At 36.8% G+C, this 21,547-nt stretch overlaps 1 long non-coding RNA gene across 1 annotated transcript; it reads right to left on the bottom strand.

Moving 5' to 3' along the window:
• Positions 1–7,410: 7,410 nt before the first annotated feature.
• Positions 7,411–18,637, bottom strand: LOC148130182 (uncharacterized). Its single transcript, XR_015750064.1, has 2 exons — positions 18,448–18,637; positions 7,411–7,744 (listed from the first exon to the last, which is right to left on the bottom strand). It is a non-coding gene; the product is annotated as an uncharacterized LOC148130182 (long non-coding RNA).
• Positions 18,638–21,547: the final 2,910 nt, after the last annotated feature.

Raw genomic sequence — 21,547 nt, 5'->3', positions numbered from 1 at the left:
CCTCCCTTGATAGGACCTGATGGTAAAGACTGCAACGACGACACCATTAAAGCCAACATTTTTAACACATTCTTCGGCTCAGTATTTGTAAACAGCAATGGATCTTGCCCAGTATTTCCTAACCGTACCACAGATAACAACAATGACCTAATACATATCGATTTCACAGAAGACAATGTTGAAAAATCACTACGCAATCTAAAACCATCCCTATCTATTGGACCAGATGGAATATGTGCCTACTTCTTAAGAAAGCTATCCACTGCCATAGCCAAACCTCTAAGCATAATTTTTGAAAAATCTTTCAGGACCAGCTCCTTGCCTAACCTATGGTCACAAGCCACAGTCATCCCCATCTTCAAAAAGGGAGACCCAAGCCTAGTTGAAAATTACAGACCAATCTCCTTATGCTGCGTCACCTGCAAAGTCATGGAATCAATTATTAACCAATCCATCATCCTCCACTTAGAGACAAACAACCTACTCTCCAATAAACAATTTGGTTTCAGAAAAAAACTATCCTGTAATCTGCAACTCTTACACTGCAAAAACATATGGACGACACAACTCGACCAGGGCAAAGCAATAGACGCAATCTACATAGACTTCTGTAAAGCCTTTGATTCAGTGGTACACGACAAACTACTCCTAAAAAATAAAATCCTATGGTATATCTGGACAACTGAATAACTGGATAGAAGCATTCCTATCAAACAGACAACAAATGGTCAAAATCGGGAGAGTCCTATCAAATCCAGTACCTGTCAATAGTGGTGTCCCTCAGGGCAGTGTTCTAGGACCAACTCTCTTCATACTCTACATAAACGACCTCTATGATCATATTAAGAGCAATTGCGTTCTCTTCGCTGATGATGTAAAGCTGTTCAATACTACAGACAATACTGCTACCCTACAAAAAGATCTTGACTATGTATCCGAATGGTCAAACAAATGGCAACTTCAAATCTCAACAAATAAATGCTCTGTCTTACATATTGGCAAAAAAAATCAGAAAATAAAATACAAGCTGAATAGTCAAGACCTTGTTGATGACCCAAGCTCTGTAAAGGACCTTGGAATACTCACCTCTAATGATCTGAGTGCTAGAGCCCACTGCAACTACATAGCCAAAAAGGCATTAAGAGTTGTTAACCTAATCCTACGTAGCTTTTTCTCTGGTAATATCACACTACTAACCAGAGCATACAAAACATTTGCTAGACCAATACTCGAATACAGTTCATCAGTCTGGAACCCTCATTACGTATCTGATATTAGCACAATTGAGAAAGTCCAGAAATATTTCACAAGAAGAGTTCTCCACTCTTCTACTCGTTGTAGAATACCTTATGCCACCAGACTTGAAATTCTAGAACTAGAAAACCTTGAATTACGCCGTCTTCGGTCTGACTTAAGCATGGTATATAAAATCATACATTGCAATGTCCTACCTGTCAATGAATACTTCAGCTTCAATCATAACAACACAAGAGCACACAATAGATACAAACTCAAAGTAAACCGCACCAAACTTGATTGCAGGAAATACGACTTCAGCAATAGAGTAGTCAATGTCTGGAATACTCTACCCGACTCTGTAGTCTCTTCCCCAAACCCCAAAAACTTTAACCTTAGACTGTCTACCATTGACCTCACCCCTTTCCTAAGAGGTCTGTAGGGGGCGTGCATAAGCGCACCAACGTGCCTACCGTCCCTGTCCTATTGTTTCTCTATTCTTTTATTTTTCTTATATGTACCCATCTCATGTATTCACAACTATGTATACACTTATACTTATTAACTTGTAAACAATTGACAAATCAAATAAATAAATAAATAAATAAATAAAATAAACAGCAATACAAAGTGCTATTCAGGTTTTTTTTTAAAAAAAAATATTGTTAAATAGAATACAGGAGTCCTCGACTTATGACCACAATTGAGCCCAAATTTTCTGTTGTTAAGTGAGACATTTGTTAACTGAATTTTGGCCCTTTTTTACCTCAGTTGTTAAATGAATAACTACAGTTGATAAGTTAGTAACCCGATTTGTTAAGTGAATCTGGCTTCCTCATTGACTTTGTCAGAAGGTTGCAAAAGATGAGCACATAATCTTGGGACACAGCAATGTTCATAAATAAGAACCAATTGCCAAGCATCTGAATTTTGATCACATGATCATGGGAATAGTGGAAAGGTTGTAACTGTCATGTCATTTTTTTCAGTGTCATTGTAACTTTCAATGGTCATTAAGCGAACTGCTGTAATAACATGGTATAATTACTATCATACCTGAAATGTGGTGAAGACATATTTAATGTAAAAAAAACCTTTTTCCTCCTCAAAACTAAATTTCATTTAAAGTTTTTTTTTTAAAGAATTGGCTTTATGGACATTATTATTAATTTGGCATCAGGGACTGTATTTCAGGTCATAAAATTGTCTAAAACAAGTAGATTGTGTGGTTTTGTCTTAGTGTGCTGTCGGAAGCTGACTATTGTAAATTGGGGAAAAAAAGTTAGCATGTTTTGCTAACCTAACCAAATGTGATAAAACCATGGCTTAATCAACTTAGTGCAATGTATGAATCAGACAACAAATCTATCATGGATTTTGTCTGTTGCAAAACTGAATTTAAATGGACCTCAATCCAATTCTCCATTTTAACATTTAAAATAACATACTTTTGTATCTGCCAAGTATTGGTCTGAACTCCATATACAAATTAGCTATTGAATCTCCTTGAAGTTATTTTTATGTTTTACATGAACTATTTTTATCTGCTCTGTCTTGCCATGCAATCAGTTTATTCTGAAATACACTGTATGCAAGATAATAACAGATTACAGAATGTTTGTGTTTAAAATTACCTAAGAAAGAAATAATTTCTACCTGTAAAAAAACATTAATGACTAGCATGTTTAAGGGGAGAAGTACATTCATTTTTTCCTTTGATCAACTACTGTTAGATGATGAATTAAAGAAAACATACATTCATACCCATCATATTATTTGCCTTTGCAAAAAGCAATGTTGTGGAAAACACAGAAAGTGAAGAGAGCCTTTTTGATGTAGGGGTGTCAAACACGCCCGCCCTCGGTTTAGCAACGGCGGGAGAGTCCTGATACATCAAGTGACATGAGTTTGACACCCCTGATGTAGTAGTTAAAGGCACTGTGTTAAAAACCAGAACACTGTGAGTTCTAGTCCTGCCTTATATGTGAAACCAGTTGGCCACACCAGAAAGAAGGCAGAAAATCTTGTCAAGGGAACTGCTGTGTAGTTGGTAAGGGTCAAGGCTGACTCAAAATCAAATATACAAAAAAAGAAAAGAAACAATGGAAGAAATAGTAAGAAAATAATGGGTGGGGCTGAACTGGCAAGCCTTCTTCATAATAAGAAGCTGACTGTGCTTATTTTGGGTTTTACCTGCGCTTTTCTTTTACTATTTATAGTAATATTATTTTTCTTTTCTTTGACACTGCCCAGAAATCTATGGGATTCACTTGGGTAATAACTATTATAAAATAAAGAAATAATCTACTTTATACCAAGACCATTCACCATACCTCTCCATACTTTTTTATTCTTACAAACTGTGATGACTTCCATCAAGTCAATCTAGCTGCAACAGTTTATTTGCTATTGTATCATAGAATGATGCCAGAAAAACAATACCAATTTCAGTACATGCTAATGTATAGTATTTGCTACTGATATGCCTATTTTCAGTCCTTTTCCACTATGAAGGCTGAATATTTTGAAGGGAATTAGCTCTGTAGTGCTTCTACTCAAATTCTATAGTTCAGAAACTATATGCAAAAAACTTGGTTTCCAATTGCAGGAATCAGCCTTGCCTTCTTCTCTGCTGTGTCCACAAGATTGAGAACCATGAAAGAGATCCAATGCTCACTTCTAGTGTTTCTCTATTAATGTAGAATCTCAGCTATTACCTCTGGATAGGGTCTAAACAACTTGGTGCAACCAACTCACAGAAGCCATCTTGCTGTGGCCAACTTAGTGTGGCCCATATCACTGCAGCCATCTTGCCATGGCCAACTCACCACAGGAGAATTCGTCACAGGACAATCCATGAGGGATACCTTTTACATTATTTCTATTGACAAAAATGGAAATAATATAGAAGAAAAAGTGGTGGATAGCATTGAGGATAGCATTGAGTACGTGGATTGTCTGCTAGCAAAGTGGCCATGGTGAGTTCTCCCACAGCAAGTTGGTCATGGCAAAGTGGCCGCAGTGAGTTGTCTCATTCAGATTTGGACAGTACACACAAACTGAAGTTAATACAGAGATCTTTAAATTCTTTACATATATGGTGAAGTAAATGTCAACCTCTAAATTCTAGGATAAGAACCAGTAGCCAGATGTTGTCAAATTGACAGCATACTAAGCTAGTATGGCCAGTGTTGAAGAAAGCTGGAAGCTGCCATTCAGCAACATTTGAAGGATTATAAAATCAATGGTTTGATAGAAGACATATAAGCATAATGATTTGTTGAAAGCAGAGAACATTAGCTTTATTAATACTCCTTTTTCAGATAATCTAAAAAGTATATTAAAATGACTTAGGAGAAGACAGCTATGAAGAAGGATGTTCCTGAACCAAATTTTGCCTGAATCTATGCATACAGCCACTACGACTATGTTCACAAATATGTTTAGTTAATGATTATTGTGTACATCAATTGGATGTGGTTTCATAACAAATTAATTCGTAACCAGGATTTATAAACTATACATACAGCCTATAATGTATGGTTTACAAATCATAGCAGCTGAGTACATAGAAGTCTGTGATGTCGAACCTCTGGCATGCGGAGCCCTCTCTTTGGGCACACGAGCTGTCGCCCCAGCTCTGCCATGCATGTGCGTGGAGGGCTCCCCCCGGCCACCTGGTCTTCACATCTGTCATGCATGCAGAGGGGTGGGGCTCACAGGGGGGTCATACTTGCATGTGTGGGGTACACGGGGTCATATGGGGGTCACAAACACATGCACAGGGAATGCATGGGGGCATGCATGCATGTGCGGGGGCACAGGGATGCATGTGGAAGTGCGGGGGTGTAGGGGCACACATGCAGGTGTGGGGGCACAGGGGGCATGCATATGCACAAGCGGACAGAGCGTATGTGCAGCGCACACACGCGTTTTGGGCACTTGGTGCTGAAAAGGTTAGCCATCGCTGATATAAGTCATCGGCAAGTTACAGCGGCAAGAATGACTTTTGCTCAAAAATGGAAAAATAGAGAAATTCCTGATGAAGGTGTGGTGATAAAGAAGATATTGACATGTGCTGAAATGGATAGACTGATGCTGAAACTGAAAAATAAGGATGAGACAGAATATTACAAGATATGGAATAAATTTTACCAATGGTGGGAAAAGAAAGGAAGGATACAGAATAAAAAATGATCAGGATTTGTAGAACAGGTAAGTGAGACTATGTAATTAAATACAACTGAATATGAAGGATAACACAATGGATATGAATTAACTGTACAAATGTATAAATGTATACAAGATATCTATTATCTATTATATTATGTATGACGAAAAGGAATCTCAAGACAATCATACCATGTCCAATGTTTTAAAAATTCAACCAATAAATTATTATTATTTTTAAAAAATACCCAGTGCGGTTGTGGGAATCAGTCTCATGTCTGAGCCTTATTACATCTGCCTGAAATACAAGTGTAACCACTGTGTTCCTTATTTTTTAAGATTATCCTTAGGGAACACATTATTTTTGCCTCTGAAATGATCTGAATATTCCAAAATTGTTGCAATTATGCTGAATATTCTTAGGATAGGTTAGTTAACACAGTTATCATTCTTAGGATAGGTTAGTTAACACAGTTATCATTCTAATATAAATGTTAAGGAAAATCTAAAAGTGGCATAGATAGGAGAACCATTATAACAAGCAACCCTGGGTCTACTTGCAAAGTGTTATAGCAAAGCAGGAATCAAAGATTTGTCCAATGAAACACCGGCAATTGCTTCTCCTTGGTGCCCTTTATCACAAAGCAGCTTATGCTTTATGTCTTTTTGTTAGAGCACAGCTGATTCGCGTGACAGAGCAGTTTGCCACACCTCAGCTGTTTTCTTCAGCTGCAGTTGAAGGTAAGTATTATCTTTTTTAAATGTGGAACACACATGCGGAGCCAATTGTTATACCAGTTGAATTGCACCCCTGGTTAGAGTATAGTACTGCAGGCTATTTCTGCTGACTGACTGCTGCCTGCAATTTGGCAGTTCAAATCTCACCAGGCTTCAAGGTTGATTCAGTCTTCCATCCTTCTGAGTTGGGTAAAATGAGGACCCAAATTGTTGGGGGAAATAGGCTGACTCTGTAAACCACTTAGAGAGGGCTGTAAAGCACTGTAAAGTGGTATATAAGTCTAAGGGCTATTGCTAAGAGCTAATGCCAATCAAGCCACAAAATTCTTTGAGGGAGAGTATATTATGAAATACATTTCCATCAATGAGGCCCAATGAAGTATAGCCATAAGTAAGAAATTTTCTCTTCAAGTGGTCTGTGGGATTCCTACTTTTACCCCTTTAATTAGTAGGAAGGTTATTTCAGATCCAGACTTGTAATTGGAAATTCATTAATATTTCCCTAAAGGCTACAGTGTGCATGGGTCATCAAAGAGTGATTGCCATGGTGAGGAATGTATTGGGAGATTAAATGGGAGGAGAGTGAGTCTTAGTAAGGCATCTATTTAGCAGGATGATGTGGAAATAATGAAGGTGACTCTAAGCCTTTTCAATATTAAGTCTAGAACTATAGGTTTTATAATGTGTAATTTCGTACAACTGAAAAAAAAATCTCAGGTGGAAAACTACCATTCAAATTCTAGCAAGATCATCTTTGTATCTTATATAGAAGTGATTTTACTTTTCGTTATTGTTAAAATTATTGATCTGCAATCTTGAAAGCAAGATTAATTGAAGTTGTTTCCTGTTCTGTAAGTCTCATATATTCGCAATCAAACAATTCAAAAGCAGTAATTGAAATATATGAGGTTACTTTCTGTTATAAACGATAACTGCTTTCCTTTAAAATATTCAGGAAAATAAGAAGTTAATATGACTCTTTAGTCAAATTTCTCTCTTTGGGTTACTGTGAGATGGGTGGGAGACCAAATGCTCAGAATCAAAAAGCTGATTGGAGGCAATGACATTTATTTTACTTATTATTGACTCATATTTTATTCACAGAGTTATATATTAAGGACATCTATTATACTACTGAATGTGTATTTGGCAATTCTGTAGATTTTCTGAACAGGACTAATTGATTTCTCATTTTTCCCTTTATTTGGTTCAATACAAGATGGGTAATGAAATTGGACAGCATAAGCATGCAATTCAGCCAACAGAGGTGCTGCACGGCTTTTATTTCTTTTGGTAATAATATGTGGGACTCATGGTTTACAAATCCTAACAGGGTAATCCTCAAAGAGCCACAACATTTATACTTTGGCCCAAGAGGTGATTGTCTCAAGGCATACAGTGCCAGTTTAAGGAATGTGGGTGCCCAGTGCAACAACAGGTGTACACCCCACTACCTTTGCAGGTACCCAGAACCTTCATTAACACTGCAGATGGATTCTTGCCTAGTGAAGTGGAAGAAGAGACTGTGTGACTTGGAGGAAGCAGTCCTTTGGGTTGCCAACGTGACATGGGAAAGAGGAGGATTGTCACACATTAAATGCTGGAAGAGAGAAAAACATTAGTCCATTGCTAACCCGATCACTTGAAAAATCACTTCCTATAATACACACTGGATAACTTGAAAGCCATATTCAAAATCCATTTTGTGGTCTCTAAACTTCCCCCTGACACTCTAACAGCCACACAGCCAATTTATTTTGTTTTGTTTTAGCTTGAAGTAAAATGCTGTGCCTCTGCAACACTTAAAGATCCTATTTTGTATAAAACTTCATCCTGAAAAAAATGGACAAACCAGATCAGACATTTGGTTCCTCTCCAATCCTCTCATTTTGATAAAATCATCCCTCCAAAAATTTGAAAAGTTATCACAGTGCCACCAAAGATGGAATATCATTTTTGACTATAATCTCTTTAGCATTCATTAATGATTATCTTTCACTGGTGGATTGAAATTAATGTAAGTAAAAGGGTGGAACTTGCATAGCTGCTTTTATCTTTCTAATAAAATCAGAAAGATGCTTCAGAGATTGCTGTATACTTGCAATTCTTACCGGCTTAATTTAAATTAATATTCATATACAGGTTTTTTCTTTTTTTTTTCTTTTCAAAAGTTTTATTGAGTAAATTATTAAAAACATTGGATGTGGTTGATTGTCCTGACAATCCTGTTTGTCATACATATTATGGCAGAGTACATGTTTTATATACATTTATACATATTATACATTTATACAATATTTTCTATTTCTAATCATCCGTTCTGCCAACCCTACTTTTGATTTTAGATCCTTCCTTTTTTCACACTGTTGATAGAATTTATCCCATACTTTATAATATTCTGTCTCATCCTTATCTTTCATTTCCAAAGTTAATTTATCCATCTCAGCGCAGGTCCATATCTTTTTTATTACTTCACTTTCATCGGGAATTTATCTTTCCACTTTTGAGCAAAGGCTAACCTTGCTGCCGTGATCACGTGTATTATTAAATAAATAACCTCTTTATTATATTTTTCTGTTATGATTCTGAGTAAGAAAAATTCCGGTTTATATTCCACTTTATGCCCTACCATCTCAAGCCACCTCTGAATTCTATGCCAAAACTCCTGGGTTTTTCTCCATTTCCACCATGTGTGGTAATATGATCCATATTTTTGGGTACATTTCCAGCAGTTGGGTGATATATTTTGATACATTTTGGGCAATTTTACTGGAGGAAGATGCCCCCTTAAAACATTTTATATAGGTTTTCCTTATACGATGTGGCCAATTTAATTTTTTATACACAGTTTGCTTTCGAATTAGATCCATGCATATTGGAGTGATATGTAAAACTCTTTGAGTGATGATTCATAATTTTGCATATACTGTATTAATTCTTTCACTTGCTTAATTTTCTATAAGTGTTTATATAGTTTTCTATAGGTGTTTATATAGTTTCACTTAACTTTTAAAATATTCATTTTCCCTAATTCCTGTGTTCATATTGAAGTTCGCTGCCAAGTTCAGGTTGTTCCATACCAATTTGAAATATGCCTCCAAATGTGCCCCTACAGACCCGATTGAATTTAACATTCTGATTTTCTTTCATGACCCATTCATTCAAGGCATAGGTTGAAAAGAGCTTACAAAATTCATTACCTCCTTTTTCAAAAGGAGAAGACAGTGCTTTCTTCCCAAGAAGCAATTCCCCCCCCCCACCCCCAAAAACTGCAACTTATGTTAGTGACCTCTGTCAGCTTATATTCTGAAGATTTCACACAATTATTGGAGGTCACAGAGCTTCATAATTATTTTCACTTTTCACCTGCTTTAGCAAAGCAGCTGTAAAAGATTAATTTTAAACTCTAAACTAATCCCCAAGGAACTTAGGATATTGCATTGCACATTCTACAGCTCATCCACTCAGGCTAGAAAAAACAAGACTGCAGCATAATTATGCAGTTTATATCTGCAATTCCAATGGTAGCCTTAGCACCCTAGAGGCTAAATCCTAGATCAGAATTCCAGACATGAACCCTTAATTTTCCAACCTAACTACAAATAACCTTCAGTGTGAAATGGTTTTACAATCATAGCCTTACAAAAAGAAATGCTTCACAGCTGGTCAAAGCAGATGCTTATGGTTTTGTTAAGGATGAGAAGACAGCCAATTAAACATAATATACCTAGATGTTCTGACATCTATTACATTATAACATGGCTAGACCTGTGTCTTGGGTGACAAATGAAAAGACACCATTATCAACTCCTGTGATGACCCAGGGTGGGATACAAAACAAACACAGTCACAGAAAACAGGTGAAGCCCCTTTTATTCCTTCAGTTTGCTTCCAGGTTCTGAATATCTTTGACAGAAGACAAAAAAACTCTGACAGTTACACGAAGAAGGAAAAAAGCAACATAAACCAGGCAAGATAAGGGCTGGAGGATGTCCACAGATAACACACACTGGGAAGGACGCCAAACTCAGAGAGGAACTATAAACTAGAGATATTTACACGATTTGTTTCCAGTGTTTGCCAGTACGCAGGTCCAAACTCTTGTTCAGTTGTCACACCTGCAGCCCATGAAGATCAAGGCCCTCTCCTCCAGAGGAGACCATGTCTCTCCCTTATCCTCTCCTCCCTATATACCCTAGGATGGATAGGGGATGGGCCTGGGTCCTCCTCTGCCCTTCCCCAGCCTCCTCAACAACCTCCGAAGCCACACTTCCACTCCCTGTCGGCTGTTCCTCCTCTCCCTCAGTTAGTCTCCACCAGGGGCATGACGACTCCTTTTATATACACAGAAAATACATGCAATCACACTTTTAATATTATAATGAGACCAGGGGTGGGATTCAAAAATCCCAGCACCTAGATTCGCTGCCTGGTTGCTGGGTGGGTGTGGCCATGGTGGGTGTGGCCTACCAGAACTTCCTGTTTCCGGCTTCCGGTAGGCCTCCAGAGCCTGGGGGAGGCCGCTTCCCCCAGGCCTCTGGGAGGGTGAAAACAACCTTTTCTGGGCTCTGCAGGCCCACCAGAAGCCGGAAACTGGACCATTTCTGAACTTCTGGTACTTCCAGGAGGGCTGTTTTTTGCCCTCCCAAGGGTCCGGAGGCCTTCCCCGGGCCTCTGGGAGGGCAAAAACAGCCTCCCTTGGGCTATGGAGGCTCTCCAGAAGCCAGAAACAGGCCCATTTCCGGACCTCTGGAAGGCCCGTTTTCCCCCTCCCAGAGCCTCTGAGCGGACCCTGCACTTACCTCCATCGAAAATGGGCTGCATGGAGACTCCCGGGAGGGGAGTCAGGGCAGGTGGGGCCAGCTGATCAGTTGAGATACCAGTTCGGCGATGTAACTTTAACATCCGGTTCGCCCAAACTGGTCCGAACCGGTAGAATCACACCCCTGAATGAGACTCACTAAATGTTTCTTTTTCTTAATATTACAGTGATATAAAGAATTTAATTAAACTCACAGGCCACCGATGCTTTGCAGCTATTAACTTTTTCATAGTCATTCTATACTTATCCTATTAAATTAAAACCTTACCACAATGTATTATAAAACACAAAGTTCTATTTGAACAGCTTTGAATGAAAAGGTTATCATTTAAAATGATATCCTTTTCACTTGGTCATATCAAGATTTGATCTAGCCATACAATCTGGCCCTACAAAAACCAAATTAGTTAAGCTGCATTCACACATCACTCTAAGACCTAAGGTGTGAGCTGGTTTTGACTGAGCAAACCCAACCATTGTGGCTTGTAAGTAAATTTATGGTTTACCAGTGGATGTGTACCCAGTCATTGTGAAATAATCAACAAATCGCATTTTAATGCAAAGTGTGAGCATAGGCATAAATTCAGAGGCAGCAGCTTCTGCAGCACAGTAAAAGAAGCACCATCACCATGCAATCCTCCATCTTTTCTACATGAAAAGAATTGCAATTGTGGGGTGGAGCTTCTGGAACAAGGTTACTACACTGTTTTCTATTTTTGACCAAAAAAATAAGTACCTGCAGATGCTGCTGCTGAGAACATCTATGCCAATGCATGAATTGTAGGTTGTGATAATTAATATCAAAATATATTCCAAATTATCTGGAATGTAAGTGAACCTGTTTTTTTCTTTATTGTTACTTTAAATATTTCACTAGTGCAATGACTCCTAATAGCATTAATAAAAGACAGACTTTCCATATGCTTTTGCCATCTTCCATGAAGTTTAAAAGCATTTGGCTAGGAAAACAGTTGTGGAGTATGCATGTTAGTTTAGGAAGATTATGAAAATAGAGTAATAATTGTACATCCAGTGTCAAAATCAAGGAATCTGAATGACCTCTATATTAGCAATTTTGTATCCTTAAAACAAAAACATTTGTTCTTTTTAGACAAACCCATAATTCAAATGTGCTGTATTTGCAGCATCAATTGACTGGAATAGGATCAGGATGCCATCATACACAATTTAGCAGAAATTTATTGAACAGAAGATATGGAGATAATATGTACTTTGAAGATCATTAACACAAACAAATAGATGACCAAAGTTTCCCATTAAGTGTAACATTTTGTGTCTCAATAATTCTCTCTATTCCAACAGTTTACAACTGAGCTTGATAGCTATAGTTTGGGGAAATGAATGGCCTCTTCTGTAACTTATAGAAATATGTATATACAGCATTGTCGAGTTATCTTCATTGAGTATGACTTCAGTTGCAGGTTCGTTAAACTATTGCCTTCTTTCTTCCCTGCAACTCTCCCTGCTTATTGCTTTTTCAGTCTTCATTCTTAGTTATCTGACTTCTAGCTATTTAGGACTTGTATTCCACACAAGGAGTAGCCTCAGTTTATCATTCCTACACACCTACATATACACACACACAATCCATCAACATCTTCCTGTGACACCTAGAATTTAAATTTTATTTTTTTCACAAAAACTGGAAAATAATGCTGATGCTGATATATGTCATCTTCTTACATTAAAAGCTGGGATAGACAAACAAGATTTCCCTGTAGGGTAGAAGTGGAAGTCTTTGGCCCTCTAATCAGAGTTTTTCAAACCTTGGCAACTTTAAGGCATGTGGACTTCAACTCCCAGAACCACCCAGGCATCGTGCAGATGTGAATGGAGGTCTACACATTTTAAAGTTGCTAAGGTTGAAAAACAATGAACTCATTCTTGCAAAACTAGAAACAGTTTAAGAAAAAGTTTGGGGTGAGATTGCAAAGGCAAAGTTCTAATTTTACAGACATATAAAAAAACCCTTTCTTAGAGAAGACAATTCTCCCTGAAAACATCAACCAGAAATCCCTAAAGAAGCCAAGATATTTGGTGCAGGCATTCCTTCAGATAATAACGTGAGTAAAGAACATGTGATATACCATCCAAAGTATCAAAAATAGTTCTGTTGTATGACATCTTTTTTGACAGATGCAAATCAACATTAGGTCCAGTAGGTTGTCAACTGCTGAAGCAAATCTGCTTCATGCAGCCATTGCTAAAAGATGGTGTGATCTCTAATTTCCCTGGATTCTCTTACCAGCTATAGTTTGTAAAGTGGTACATGTTCTTGTCTCTCCCTCACTATGCATAAGTGAGATGACCTGAGAGTGAGAAGACTGCATGAAGACTGAGTGAAGACCCAGCACATCCTAGGATTCTGGATCCTGGAACAGGTGAATAGTACACAATGCTGAAGATGATGCACACAACAAAAGCATGACTATTAACAGCATGCTTGAAAGTGAGTGCCTTGGCCTCTCTCAACTGTGGTTTTACAATCACGAACCATAGTTTGTGGGTCCAACATACAAAGAGCAACCAACTTCTCCTGAGAAGCTAGAATCAGATCATTTTAACTAGTACTGAATTTGCCACCAAGGCTCTTATTGACCACTCCAAAAAAGTATGGCAAATCTTCAGGGAAGGTGAATATATATATATACTAGTCTGGAAAGAGACGGTTCATGTTCCTGGTTTTCTGCAAAATTGGGATTAATCATAGGGTTGTTTTTAAAAGTATGTTTAAAGTAACAAATTCAAGGATTGACTGGTATTTTGTATTTTCTCCCAGGATGTCTCCTGCATTGCAAAGGGAAATTAATCTGAGATTTCAAAACAGTCTTAGCCAAGTAGTAATCTCTAGCTTCCTATTTCTTTCCATTAATATGTTTCTATACTATTGCTTTGATTTAAAGAAGGCTAGGGCTAAAGCTACCATATCTGGGCTGCAAAAAATTAGGGTGGCCACAAGATGGCAGGAAAGAATGAGATTTTGTTTCTTTTTTGCAACGTAATAGTTTTCTGAATTACCATAACTCAATAAACTGGGTCTGACTTCCCAAGATTTCCCATAACCAAAATCATAAAAGTCATTTTAAATTTTTCTTTGATAAAACATAGAACACCTAAAACAGTTCATGTTTTCTTCTACTAAACGTCACTCAGTTTCCACTGATTTAGCAGAACTTTCCAAAATGTAACCTTTTCTTTCAAACTTGAAATGAAATATATTTTTGTGTCAATCCCTCCCCCATCTAACTGTAATATCCACTGACATAGTAACAACATTGTTGGAAATTCTTGGAACCAAATCTGAAGGTAAAATTCTTGCTCTTTCCCAGATTGTCTTTCATCAATGATATGTGAGGTTTTCATTAATTCCAAAATTGAGTCTATAACCATACTGTACATTTAAGCACTCAGGTGCAATACTGGAAAATGGCAGTTTCCTACATATTAACCTTTATACAAAAATCATGAGTGATAAAGAATACATTTTAGAAAATGTTAGTTAGGAAAGGGAAGATTGAGTAACAACTATGGGATTAATTTATGATATTCTATTCTCTTTAAAGCAGGGGTGTCCAACCTTGGCAACTTTAAGACTTGTGGACTTCAACTCCCAGAATTCCTCAGCCAGCATTGCTGGCTGAGGAATTCTGGGAGTTGAAGTCCACAAGTCTTAAAGTTGCCAAGGTTGGACACCCCTGCTTTAAACCATTTATGTCCTTCATTCCATCTGCCCATTGCAGTCTGAATGAATGAATGAATGAATGAATGAATGAATGAATGAATGTTTTGTTTAATAAAATGTATTGGCCTCCCATCTTACCACAGAGTAATTCTGGGCAGCAATTATATATATAAATCCAATTACAGATGGGAAGGTTGGGGGCAGGATGGGGGGAGGTGGGAATCAGTTGATACTCATCTCCACTGTGATAAGATGGTCCCTCAAGTAGCCTAGACCAGTGGTGGGATTCAAATTTTTTTACTACCGGCTCTGTGGGCGTGGCTTGGTGGGCGTGGCAGGGGAAGGATACGGTAAAATCTCCAGTCAGAGGTGGGATTTGCCGGTTCTCCAAACTACTCAAAATTTCCACTACCGATTCTCCAGAACTGGTCAGGACCTGCTGAATACCACCTCTGGCCTGGACCCATGCTTTGAAAGGCTTTAAGGGTGATTACCCGCACCTTGAACTTCATCTGATAGCACACTTGGCAGCCAATGCAGCTTGCGGAACAATGATGTTACAGGAGGCATTCTTCAGACCCAAAGAACTGCCTGTGCTGCCGCACTCTGCACCAGCTGTAGCTTCTGAATGATCTTCAAGGAAAGCCGCACGTAGAGGGCATTACAATAGTCCAACCATGAGAAGACTAGGCCCTGGACGACTGAGTGGAGGAATTCCTGATTTAGGAAGGGCCACAATTGGCACACAACCCAAAGTTGTGGAAAGGCTAGAACTGCCAGAACTGCCAACCCAAAGTTATGGACCAAATCTATCTGGGGTAGTGCCACCTCATCCAGAGTCAAAGATGACAAAGTCCCAGATCTCGGGGCCCCATATACCCAAAGCCACTCGGTCTTGCCAGGGTTCAGTCGAAGCCTATTGTCCCCCATCCAGGGGGTCTACAATATAATGCTACAAAATATTTTATTTTATTTTATAAAGAGACAAGTGGGAAAAAGATAGGAAATCACAATAAAGTAGAAAACTGTAACACTTGGACTTTTTTTTCCATGAAGGACAAATGGTATAAAATAACCCTAAACTGGCATCTATGCTTAATACCCTTTATATGTGTTCATTAGTTAAGCTATTTTTAGAATGCACATATTAGACTAAAGCTTTTTCATCGTGCTTTAGTTAATTTATTTTCTTTTTTTTAAATGGTTAGACTTGAGGCAGCCACAGTTAGGCTACCTCTAGGAAAATTAGACCAGTATTATGGACATTGACTTAAGCTTCTGAAGGACAGGTAGGGGGAAGTAGGGGGAGGGGAGGCAGGGGGAGGGGAGAGAAATATATATTTATTTTGGACATCTGTTAGGATACATTTTGAAACAATTTTGCAAACCTTAAGTATTTCTTAGAAAGCCATGCAAAATGTTAACTTACGTGTATAAAAAAACAGACTGATATCCTGATACAATGGATACATTATAATAGACAATCAAAGTTTACAACTCTAGCTGTAACTTAAAAATTCACACATATATGTAATAAAATCCATGACAGACAGATAAATTAATAACATGTCAAATTTAAGGGGATATTTGGTGCAATCCAGAAGTGGCTGAAGGACATTCTAGCTATTTATTGCTTTAATTTTGATGTACACTGCCCAGAGTCACTTTCTTGTTAGATGGATGGCAATATAAATTAGATAAATAAATGTAAATTAGCTAAATGAATAAAATGTTTTATATATATATATATATATATATATATATATATATATATATATATATATATATATATATATATATACACATACACACACACACATATATAATTACACGTATGCTGACATGCTTTGCTGACAAGTATCTCCACTTGTTTTTGCCAACCCAAACTTACGTTCTATGCTTTTCATTAGTCATGGTAACAATTTTCTTTTTTTCAGTGTTAGATTTATATTCAGTGTAATCACATGCTGCTCAAAAAAACTTTAAAGTGTAATATTTTATTTAGTAGCACAGCTGTGTTAATTATTATCACATCGCAGTTGTTTAATTACTGCTCAACGAAATCAATTGTTTACTCAAAGTTACTAGCCAGAAATACTCAGATCGCGGGGGTGAACATTCAATCCATCTGCTGTGTCAAGAATGGAAAAATGGATTGGCTAGGGTTGGTAATTTTGTAATACCTGATTAATTCAGCTGCTTCACAAGAAATGGAAGTATTACAGATTACAATGGAGGAGAGGAACACAACCTGCTGCCCTGATCTGTTGAAAGCAGAACAGGGCTGGCTTTAGGGGAAGGACAAATAGGAATCGATCTAGGTTGCCAATGCTTAGGGGGCACCAACACCACCTCTCTTTCCAAATCACTCTAAAAAGGAAAGTCTTTGTATTGGTGAGAGATGGGGCCATTGGTCAAAGTGCCCTAGGGTTGTGAACTGGGGCTGGCACCAAAGCAGAGCATGCTGGTTTTGAAGCAGAGCAATTCAAAGCTGGCCAGATGCTGCTTGAATTGAAGGAATGCCCGATCAGCATTAGGCTTAGAGAGACTATTACTGGCTAACTGTCATAACCACTACTCTCACATGCTTTCTTCCTATCCCTAGCAGAAAAATACATTGGCATAAATTGCACAACACCCATGGCTGGGCCTTACTGCACCTCAGCAACGTGGCAGGACACTGTGAGTGTCCTTACATTGTGAGTGCTTTTCATACACTATAATTCAGGGCAGCAATTGGTGACTTCATTGGCATTCTTTTTCCTACTTTCTGCCAGCAAAAACAATTACCATTTGATCTCCTGAGCATGTGGTGGGATAGACTGGGGAAACTGAGAATTTCCTACTTAGGGCCTTTCAGAGTGATTATTTATTTGAAGTATAAGGCTTGATTTTTTTTTTATTACATTTGATGTGGGAATATTGTTGTCTTTATATATTGATGCATGTTTCCTTAAAAGATACAGAAGATCAAGAGATGAATATTCTGCTTTCAACAGTGCACAGTCCCAACTCTTCTTTCAATCTATTTTTAAGGAAAACATGGAAAAAAGAAAAATAAATGATCAGCCCAGAGAAACAAAGGCAGAAGACACATTTCCTCACTGTAGCACTTTTCCCCAATTGGGGGGGAGGGGATGGATGGTTTCAGTCCTGCTTTTCTTCTTGCCCCATTTATTTTGTATCAATGCCTCATTGAAAAGCAAGCATTGTGACTAAAAGCTAACCAAAGAGCTATTCCTGTTCTTTTGAACAAATGGCTGTCTCTCCTAATGATTTTGGTCACTTGGAAGAACTTTATAAAAGATAGCAATCGTACCAGTTCTACCCATGCCAGCCTGGAGCAGCAACCACTTTGCTTAGCCTTCACTTCCCTGTGGTGTGTCCATCATCTCCTTCTCTCTTCCCTCAATCCATAAATTTCACCTTTTTAAAGAAATGCAGAGATAGTTTGGCCTAAATTCGTCCCCAGTTCCTGGAGCAGGAAACCAGCCATCAAGGACAAGTGAGAAGATAGGTGCCCCTGACTCATTGCAAGGTTCGCACTAAGGCATCCTAAATTATCCCCATGGGATGTCTGCTGTCAGAAGATGCAAAATAGCACCGCCCAAGCCATCAAATTAAAGCTGCCTCTACCTCATTGCATGAAAGATGATTGCACCTCAAAAATAATAAAGCATCTTTGCAAGATGGTAAAGAAGACATGAAAATAAGTTCTTTAAATGACTATGCTGTTTCCTGCAAAAGTGATAAATGAGAGGATTGGTCATAAACTTACTTTTTGATCACTGAATAATTCATTAATTCATTCCACAATTAAGTTTATCCTTTTCATCATCTTCCAAATGATGAAATGCAATCATTATTCTTCAAGCATAGGCTGCTTTCTATTTGTAATCATTTTGAATTTTCCCATCATTAAAACCTTTTCATACCACTAAAAACTACATTAAAAATAAAAATAGAATAGAATATGTTAAATATACTGACAATGTTTAAATATGCAACGTTGAATAAGCTAACATCAAAATATACCATATACCATCAGAATATACCAGAATAATATTTCTAAAGTAAATAAATAACACTTTATTAAAATGTTAAAATGTATCTTGTATTTTAATGCATCACAAGGACAAATTCGGCTCAACATTGGAAAAGAAACACTTTGCAAAGAATATGATTGGAAAATCAAAATATAGCATAATTTTTTTTTATTTAAAGTTTTAAAAGATCTGATATTTGAACATTTTCATTCATTATTCATTAATTAAGAATCACTGAAATTGGCTTATGTAAAAACTCCAATTAAAAATCATCTGGAAGAAAAAAAATCAATATTTAAAAAGGAGGCCAAGGTTACCTACTAGTACACACAAACACAATTAGAGAGAGAGAACTGTTAAATCATGGCAGAGAGAACAAATCAAAATTATGAACTGAATGTAAAATTGTTAAGAAACATTAACAAACAACAAAATTCAGTAAATTTACTCCTTGCTGTAATTTAAGAGAAATCTAGTGCAAAATATTTTAGAAATGGTACAATGGTACATAACTCCATTAATAATCATAAAAGTGCTCAAAATGCTATGATACAAAGGAAACATTTTATTATATAAAATGAAACTTCAGGGTTTTTTTTCTACTAGGAATATTTCTAAAGTAAATAAATAACACTTTATTAAAATGTTAAAATGTATCTTGCAGAAGGATAAATTCAGCTCAATATTGGAAAAGAAACACTTTGCAAACAATATAAGATTGGAAAATCAAACTTGGAAAATATGCAGCAATGGCAAATTTAAATGTAAATCCAGAATATTCAGAAGTTTGATCGAATGTAAGCTTATATATAGTATCCTATGTCATACAGCGCCAAACTTAGATCTTAGACTAGTTTTTTAAAGGGAAAAATAAGTGACATAAAGATAATAATTAGAAACTGTCTCTGTTTCAGTCTCTATAAATACTGTGATGCAATTATTGTTCAGGTTCAATCCAAGAGAATTTAAAATTATGCAATTTTCCTAATATTGCTTTTACTATTTTTTCTTTTTTCAGTTTCCTTTTTAAAATAATTTAAATTTTTGTTTTCCCTACAATGCCCATATTTAATCAATGGATTTGAAGTTTCAATTATATCTACAAAATAATAGATAAGTTAGTTGTTTCCAAGTTCTGACTGGACAATCAACATTACTTGTATCATTATGTTATTATATAATTGATATCATTTGTGCATTTGTATTTTTGTTTTTTGTGTAATGATATAATTGGCATCTTTAATGTCATTTGCATCAATTTTGAGTCTTTTGCATGTCAATTACATCATTATACAAGTGACAAAATTGATGCAAATGATGTAAACGTACCAATTATATCATGATGTAAATAGAATGTAAATTTGATTTCAATTGATTTTTGTCATTTGCATCAATTTATATCTTCTGCATAATTAAATATCAAAATGTCAATTATGCTATTGCATACACGATCAAATTGGTGCAAATGGCATAAAAACATCTATTATGTCATTATAGGAATGATGCAAATGATATCAGTTATGTAAATTTGGATTTAGCAGACAATTGATTTTAACAGACATCCTCTTCCCTCCCCAAATAATCTATATTTATTGTACAAATAATGTAAACTGGTAACTGAAGGAAAACTACATTAGCAAGACCTGCACAGGCAAAAGCAAATAGGGAAAAATAAAATGTGGAAAAAAAGAGAAAATGATTACCAGCAACTAGATGAACTCAATTTACATTGACGATGGATGCACTTTTAGAAGACCTGAAAGACCAGGTTAGGGCCAGACTAGAGGTCTGATATGAAGAATATATATATACATATGGTTGCTAAAAGTCAACAATGATGTGATGGCACATAATCAATCAGATCATAAATGAGGTTTTACTTTTAAATTTTGTTTTTACCATTACAAATTTAAGTTCAACCAATTAACTAATTGAGATTTACTTTACAGAGTGATTCCCAATGAAGAGCATTTTTTTTTAAAAAAAAAAAAAGAGACTGAAAATTAGTTAAGAAACAGAAAGTTGGGAAGAGGGTGCTGTATCCATTATGTACCATGGGCAGAAAAATAAATGTTGCCTAAATAAGTGAGTAGAAGTGCCATTAAAAGTTAATCTGCTTGGCATTGTCTAGGTTTATAATGTCTTTCAGTTACTGAACTTAAGACTCAATTTTTTTTTATTATACAGAGTAATTGTCTTCAACCTTTTGTCATTGTGATGTATTAAGTCACTACAGTTTCTGGTTGGGTTTACCAATACAGTTGGAAAGCAAACATCTTTAGATGATGACCTATAGAACCTATAGAAGTAGGCCCTTATCTGACAATTTGGTAATATCAGGATACTGCATGCAGCATACATTTTCTAAAATATGCATATAATTAATTTTTGGAATTACTTCACACTTATTTGAAGACTTTGTTTTCTGCCTTATATAATGATTAGCAAACATATTACTGTATTCTTCAGTGGGGCCACTGGAGAGTCCCACCCTACACCATATCCTTTCTAAACCAGATCTGTCAGGTAATCATTGAATGGCTATTTGGAAAACTACTGGCAACTAATCTGCAGTTCAGTTGATTTCTGTCATTTGAGAGTACACACAATATGCAGGTGCCAAGAAAGCACTAGTATTTTCCAATGAAACTTGTCCACACAGTAGCCTGATCGCTAGTCTATAACTCATGGCCTTTTACTTCCAATCTATGTGAATTGGTAGCATGTGAAGGAAATATTACGCCATAAGTATGAAAGTAAGAAATGAAATCATAGGTGTATTTTCAAGGTTATTTTTCCTTTTTCCCTGTCAGCATGAGAACCCAGATTGTT

This window comes from Notechis scutatus, chromosome 6 (assembly GCF_049901735.1).
Source record: "Notechis scutatus isolate UNSWTSFEM ecotype Mainland chromosome 6, rNotScu1.2, whole genome shotgun sequence".
Taxonomy (NCBI): domain Eukaryota; kingdom Metazoa; phylum Chordata; class Lepidosauria; order Squamata; family Elapidae; genus Notechis; species Notechis scutatus.
The sequence above is the reverse complement of the archived record's forward strand: the minus strand, read 5'-3'. Positions and strand labels throughout refer to the sequence as shown.